Below are 8,364 nucleotides of genomic sequence, written 5' to 3'. Positions count from 1 at the left end.
TGAAAGAACACTGTTTGCCTTGCAGCATTGCTTTGCACAGGCAGTTGCAATGCATTCTATGTTCTGTGTGGTGCATAGGTTGGATATATCCAAGGTGTGCATCAAATTGTATGTGTAGACTTAACATAAATAGTAGCAAAATGGCAATGTTTAACTTTTGTTGAACACATATCCAGTAAAAATGTTGGATTACATAATGAACAAGTTTGACTGCAGAATTTATTACCCAGCATTGATGCAATGATGGTGTCGGTCCATGTTTTTAAAAGAATATAGGAATTTTAGCTTCTCTTGTGCCAAGTTTGAGAGTGAAACTCTGTTCCACCACCTAATACAGAAAATACATGTATGTCCCTGGCTGGTAATGACTAACCATCACCAGGTTTGTCAAGCTCCTATTTATTTGCTACATAATCAAATAACATTGTATTTGTCACATGCGCCGAATAGAACAGGTGTAGACTTTACTGTGAAATCCTTACGAGCCCTTTCCCAATAATGCAGACTTAAAAAGTAAGACAAATTTACATTTTTTTTAAAGGAAATAGTGACAAGATAAAATAGCAATAATGAGAATGAATACAAGGAGTACCGGTACCGAGTCAATGTGCAGGGGTACGAGGTAGTATGTACAGTTGAAGTCGGAAGTTTACATACACTTTAGCCAATTGCATTTAAACTCAGTTTTTCACAATTCCTGACATTTAATCCTAGTAACAATTCCCTGTCTTAGGTCAGTTAGGATCACCACTTTATTTTAAGAATGTGAAATGTCAGAATAATGGTAGAGAGAATGATTTATTTCAGCTTTTATTTCTTTCATCACATTCCCAGTGGGTCAGACGTTTACATACACTCAATTAGTATTTGGCAGCATTGCTTGGGTCAAACATTTTGGGTAGCCTTCTACAAGCTTCCCATAATAAGTTGGGTGAATTGTGGCCCATTCCTCCTGACAGAGCTGGTGTAACTGCGTCACGTTTGTAGGCGTCCTTGCTCACACACGCTTTTCAGTTCTGCCCACAAATTTTCTATGGGATTGAGGTCAGGGCTTTGTGATGGCCACTCCAATACCTTGACTTTGTTGTCCTTGAGCCATTTTCGCCGCAACTTTGGAAGTATGCTTGGGGTCATTGTCCATTTGGAAGACCCATTTGCGACCAAGCTTTATCTTCCTGACTGATGTCTTGTGCTGTTGCTTCAATATATCCACATAATATTCCTTCCACATGATGCCATATATTTTGTGAAGTGTACCAGTCCCTTCTGCAGCAAAGCACCCCCACAACATGATGCTGCCATCCCCGTGCTTCACGGTTGGGATGGTGTTCTTCAGCTTGCAAGTCTCCCCCTTTTTCCTCCAAACATAACGATGGTCATTAAGGCCAAACAGTTCTATTTTTGTTTCATCAGACCAGAGGACATTTCTCCAAAAGTACGATCTTTGTCCCCATGTGCAGTTGCAAACTGTAGTCTGGCTTTTTTATGGCGGTTTTGGAGCAGTGGCTTCTTCCTTGCTGAGCGGCCTTTCAGGTTATGTCGATATGGGACTTGTTTTACTGTGGATACTTTTGTACCCGTTTCCTCCAGCATCGTCACAAGGTCCTTTGATATTCTACGATTGATTTGCACTTTTCGCACCAAAGTACGTTAATCTCTAGGAGACAGAAGGCGTCTCCTTCCTGAGCGGTATGACGGCTGTGTGGTCCCATGGTGTTCATACTTTTGTTTGTACAGGTGAACATGGTACCTTCAGGCGTTTTGGAAATTGCTCCCAAGGATGAACCAGACTTATGGAGGTCTACAATTTTTTTCTGAGGTCTTGGCTGATTTCTTTTGATTTCCCCATGATTTCAAGCAACAAGGCACTGAGTTTGAAGGTAGGCCTTGAAATTCCTCCACAGGTACACCTCCAATTGACTGAAATTATGTCAATTAGACCATCAGGAGCTTCTAAAAACCATTACATACTTTTTGGTGAATTTTCCAAGCTGTTTAAAGGCAGTCAACTTAGAGTATCTAATATTTTGACCCACTGGTATTGTGATACAGTGAATTATAAGTGAAATAATCTGTCTGGAAACAATTGTTAGAAATATTACTTGTGTCATGCATTAAGTAGATGTCCTAACCGACTTTCCAAAACTATAGTTTGTGAACAAGAAATTTGTGGAGTGGTTGAAAAACAAGTTTTAATGACTTCAAGCATGATTTCTTAATGACTACCTCATCTCTGTACCCCACACATAAAATTATCTGTAAGGTTCCTCAGTCGCAGGTGAATTTCAAACACCGATTCAACCACAAAGACCAGGGAGGTTTTTCAAATGCCTTCACCTTTTCAGCACTCCAATAACCTATAACACAAGGCCAAATCTACACTGGAGTTGCTTACCAAGAAGACAGTGAATGTTCCTGAGTGGCTGAGTTACAGTTTTGAAAATCTATGGCAAGACCTGAAAAAGGTTTGTCTGGCAATGATCAACAACTAGAGCTTGAAGAATTTTGAAAAGAATAATGGGGAAATGTTGCACAATCCATGTTTGGAAAGCTCTTATAGACTTACCCAGAAAGCCTCACAGCTGTCATCACTGCTTAAGGTGCTTCTACAAAGTATTGACTCAGGGGTGGGAATACTTATGTAAATGAGAGATTTCTGTTTCAATGTCAAATTTGCAAACGTTTCTAAACTTGTTTTCACTGTGTCATTATGATGTATTGTTTGTAGATGGGTGAGAAAAAAAAGATCTATTTAATCCATTTTGAATTCAGGCTGTAACACAACAAAATGTGCAATACCTCTATGGGTATGAATACTTTCTGTAGGCACGGTATTTCAGTCTTTTTGATGGGATTTTAATCCCACTACAGCCTTGTAACGCCTACATCCCACCTACACTATTGTCTACGGAACAGACTGGTAGTACTATTCTTTTGTGAGATCTTCCTGGAGGGAAGTCAGTGGTCCCATTTTTTCCCAAAGCAGACATTCTTGGGCGTCTCAGGAATCCCTCTGTTTGGAAGAGTGTCCCAGGTTGCATCCCAAATGCGCCCTATTGCACAACTTTTGATCAGAGCCCTATATCCCCTAGTCAAAAGTAGTGCACTAAATATGGATGTGGTGCTATTTGGGACCCTACCCAAAGCAAGCTGTGTGTTCCAGGGAGATTGATGTGTGCTGTATGGAGATGTTTATGCCTAGGCAGGCAGGCAGCGAGGCAGGCAGGCAGAGAGGCAGGCTTGACGAACACCCACCCAGAAGCATAGTGGGGTCTGTATAATGACTCACTTCTGAGCTTGGCTCATCTAGTGCTTTAGCTCCTGCTGCCTCCAGCTGACATGGAGATATAGTGGAGTGTGAAGAGGATCTCACACAGGGCGAACCAGAAGAGGTGTGTGTGTGTGACTGTTTAGTTATCGACAGTGCTTGCTTACACAGCGTGTTTCAGGAGGTCCAGGGGTGCTAAGTGCAAATGCTGCTGTCTGCTCTGGCTCAGCCCTTCGTTGAGTTTCCGGTTCAGGAGCTGAGATTTATGCCTGATGCCTTTTACTTCCTGTTGTTGCTGTCCTTTCAAAAAGCTTTCACAACCTTCTTATGACTGCAGGGAAACAGTCTAAGCTGGTAGAACAGAAACATGAAAACCAAAACTGTTCTCTGTCCCTGAAAAGCCCCTCACAAGGGATTTTACCAGACATGACTTGTAATCAGACTACATATATGCAGAACTACATCATAAAACCCACGTTTGGCCTGTCATTTGATATCTACACCTGACATCATAGGGGACTCCCTATTCATGTTTCCCTGCGTTGTAGCTGGGTTTGATCATGTTCCTCCTTGTGCATAATGTGCTAAATGTTGTGGGTGGAGAGTTGTTTGGGTGAGTGACCTCCTGGTTCTGTATAGGGGTTTGGTCTTGGAGAGAATGTGTCATTCAGTATCTGCAGGGTATATTTTACTCACTCACTGATCCAAGCTGACTGCCTTGCCTTTTTGATGTGGTTCTACTGCCTCCACTGACAGAGGAGAATCTACTTATTGTCAATCTGGGACTGTTGTGGTGTGGGTACGTTGACTGTGTGTAGTTGTTCCCCCTCTCCTTTGTTTTGAAAATGTCAGGGCAAAGATTACTGCAAGCAGTTGATGTAACTATGGCAACCCATGACTGAACGGACATGTTGGCGATGTGAGCTGTCAGTAGCCATCAGGTCGCAGGTAGGAGCGAGGGGACTAGGGGTAGATTCCAAGAATTTTGTTTCGGACCGGGAGAGGCTAAGCTGGCCCTAGATATGTGCCTGCAGGCAGGCAGCCTTGGCTACATGGAGCGTCCAGAGACAGTGGGTTGAGAAGATGAGGGAGGCTGTAACCAATAAGTTGATAGATGAGGCTGGAGATGGCCTCTGTCATGCTCCTTCTCTAGTTACCCTCCAGCAGGTCTGTCTGGGGTCAGAGGCTCCTCTCCTCTCTGGGTGAAACCTCTCTAATGCTGCTGCCTACTGATACAGACCTCCTGACCCCAACACACACACACACACACACAATTCAGCGTCGCCCACTGTGTTTGTGTATTGGAGAGAATCCAGATGCCGTGCTAATGAGATACATGTGAAGTTGATACATCACCAAGTAAACCAGGCAGCAGGGACACACCACCTAACTTCTGCAACGGTGTGTGTGTCTTTTGATTGTACATAGTAGGTTTGCATGTGATACCCAGGCACTAAAGCACTGGCATACTGTCTCTATACCACACATACAGCCCTGGTCCTCACACTGACCACCCTTTGGTGTTTCTTAGGACTTTTAGTACACAGTTCTGTACACAAGCACAAGTAGACATGTGTCCACACACTCCATCAAACTAACATGGCCCATCCTGTTTAGTCTGAGAAACTCATGTTTCTGTAATCATTCATGTGGGGACTGGCTGCATGGAGAAGATGGTCTGACATCACTAACCTATTTATTATCCACAGGTGCTCCATGTAAAATGGATGGATCATAGTCTGCTACATGCATTGACATTGAGATGTATGATAAAGGTGAATCAGGTATGAGGCTGTGTGCGCACAAGAGGGTCTTTCTCCTCTCTCTATCAGACCGCTTGGCTGGAGGTGACCTTGGTACTGCTGAACAGGCAGAGGTGTTTGCCTTTGTACCCGTCTCTGCCTGCCTGCCTTGGGTGGCTGCAGCCTGTATTGACTGGTGTTAATCGAATGGATGTGGTCTGGAGGACAGGACAAATGACAGGTGGCTATAGAGGGGATGTCACAGTAGCAGGAAGTCAGACATGGATATGGGGTCATCTGGAAGCCAAGGGCTTAGCCTGCTCACAAATGACCATTAACACCACCACATTTACTTGCCTACTGTGACCCTAATAATCTGAACATGATCATGAAAAGCTATGCCATTATTCTACCTTGTCATTTCACTGTACATTGTAGTTTCTATATCCCTTTCTCCCACAGTGGGTTTGCTTTTCTGTGTACTGGAAGTTGTTTCAAAACCTGACGAGATCTCAGTAAATCCTTCCTTGTCTGAGGGAGAGAATAGGAAGGATAGCAGGCTGGTGTGGTAATCCATGTTTGATAGCAGAGCATCTTCTCGTTAGCCTGCAGTCATCTCATGCCAAGCATATTCTTATGACAAATATTTGTATTTATTGTTGCAATAATCAAGACCTACTTGTGTAAATGATGAGTGATGATTTGGTTGTTACTAAGAACATTAATTGTCAGTTCTGTTTGATGCCAGCCATTTCATTTTTAAGGCTCCCTCTGGCAGCCCAATAAAGAGAGAGATGTTTCAGTTTATTGCGAGTGAAGGAAAGAGCCAAATGGTTTTTCTCAAGGCTAGGAAGTGTTCACACCCTAACCCGACCTGTAAAATCCACCAGACTTCAATCAAATTGTATTTGTCACATGACTTTACCTTGAAATGCTTACTTACAAGCCCTTAACCAACAATGCTGTTTTAGGCAAAATATTACTAAATAAACTAAAGTAAAAAATAAAAGGGCAACAATAAAATAACAATAACGAGGCTATATAGGGTAGAGGTCGACCGATTATGATTTTTCAACGCCAATACCGATTTATTGGAGGACCCAAAAAAAGCAGATACCGATTAATCGCCAATTGTTTTATTTATCTTTTTATGTATGTTTGTATGTATGTATGTATGTATGAATGAATGAAATGTATATATGTGTAATAATGACAATTACAACAATACTGAATTAACACTTATTTTAACTTATTATAATACATCAATAAAATCAATTTTGCCTCCAATAAATAATGAAACATGTTCAATTTGGCTTCAATAATGCAAAAACAACGTGTTGGAGAAGAAAGTAAAAGTGCAATATGTGCTATGTAAGAAAGCTAACGTTTAAGTTCCTTGCTCAGAACATGACAACATATGAAAGATGGTGGTTCCTTTTAACATGAGTCTTCAATATTCCCAGGTAAGAAGTTTTAGGTTGTAGTTATTATAGGAGTATTTCTCTCTATACCATATGTATTTCATATACCTTTGACTATTGGATGTTCTAATAGATACTTTAGTATTGCCAGCCTAATCTCGGGAGTTGATAGGCTTGAAGTCATAAACAGTGCAATGCTTGAAGCACAGCGAAGAGCTGACGACAAATGCACGAAAGTGATGTTTGAATGAATGCTTACGAGCCTGCTGCTGCCTACCACCGCTCAGACTGCTCTATCAAATCATAGACTTAATTATAATATAGTAACACACAGAAATACGAGCCTTAGGTCATTAATATGATCAAACATGTTAACTATCATTTCTAAAACAGAACGTTTATTCTTTCAGTGAAATACGGAACTGTTCCGTATTTTATCTAACGGGTGGCATCCATAAGTCTAAATATTGCTGTTACTTTGCACAACCTTCAATGTTATGTCATAATTATGTTAAATTCTGGCAAATTAATTACGGTGTTTGTTAGGAAGAAATGGTCTTCACACAGTTCAACGAGCCAGGTGGCTCAAACTGCTGCATATACCCTGACTCTGCTTGCACAGAACGCAAGAGAAGTGACACCATTTCCCTTGTTAAAAGAAATTCATGATAGCAGGCAATTTTAACTAAATATGCAGGTTTAAAAATGTATACTTGTGTCACTTGATTTTAAGAAAGGTATTGATGTTTATGGTTAGGTACACATTGGTGCAAAGACAATGCTTTTTTTTGCGAATGCGCTTGTTAAATCACCTGTTTGGCGAAATAGGCTGTGATTCAATGACAAATTAACAGGCACCGCATCGATTATATGCAACCATGTGTAGTTAACTAGTGATTATGTTAAGATTGGTTGTTTATTATAAGATGCTATATTTGTATAGCATGCTAATGCTAGCTACTTTGGCTCCTTGCTGCACTCACACAACAGGTAGTCAGCCTGCCACGCAGTCTCCTCGTGGAGTGCAATGTAATCGGTGTCAGAAAATGCGGCCATTCCGATTAATCGGTCGACCTCTAATATAGGGGCTAGTACATGAAGGTTACATGAAGGTAAGTAAAGTGACTATGCATAGATGATAAACAGCAAGTAGCAGCAGCGTAAAAAAAATAAAATGTGGCGGGGGTCAATGCAAATAGTCTGGATAGCCATTTGATTAGCTGTTTAGCAGTCTTATGGCTTGGGGGTACAAGCTGTTGAGAAGCCTTTTGGATCTAGACTTGGCGCTCTTGTACCGCTTGCCATGCGGTTGCAGAGAGAACAGTCTGGCTGGAGTCTGACAATTTTTAGGGCCTTCCTCTGACACCGCCTGGTATAGAGTTCCTGGATGGCAGGAAGCTTGGCCCCAGTGATGTATTGGGCTGTTTGCACTACCCTCTGTAGTGCCTTGCGGTCGGAGGCCGAGCAGTTGCCATACCAGGCAGTGATGCATGCAGTCAGGATGCTCTCGATGGTGCAGCAGTAGAACCTTTTGAGGATCTGGAGAACCATGCTAAATCTTTTCAGTCTCCTGAGGGGGGAATAGGTTTTGTTGTGCCCTTTTCACGACTATCTTGGTGTTCTTGGATTGTTGGTGATGTGGACACCAATGAACTTGAAGCTCTCAACCTGCTCCACTGCAGCCCCATCGATGAGAATGGGGGACATGCTAGGTCCACTTTTTCTTGTAGTGCACAATCATCTCCTTTGTCTTGATCACGTTGAGGGATAGGTTGATGTCCTGGCAATACATGGCCAGGTCTCTGACCTCCCTATAGGCTGTCATGTTGTTGTTGGTGATCAGGCCTACCACTGTTGTACTATCAGTAAATTTAATGATGGTGTTGGAGTTGTGCCTGGCCGTGCAGTCATGAGTGAACATGGAGTACAGGAG

The sequence above is a fragment of the Oncorhynchus mykiss genome, chromosome 26 (genome assembly GCF_057628025.1).
Source record: "Oncorhynchus mykiss isolate SJ-2025 chromosome 26, ASM5762802v1, whole genome shotgun sequence".
In the NCBI taxonomy this organism is placed as follows: Eukaryota; Metazoa; Chordata; class Actinopteri; order Salmoniformes; family Salmonidae; genus Oncorhynchus; species Oncorhynchus mykiss.
Note: the sequence above shows the minus strand (reverse complement) of the source record.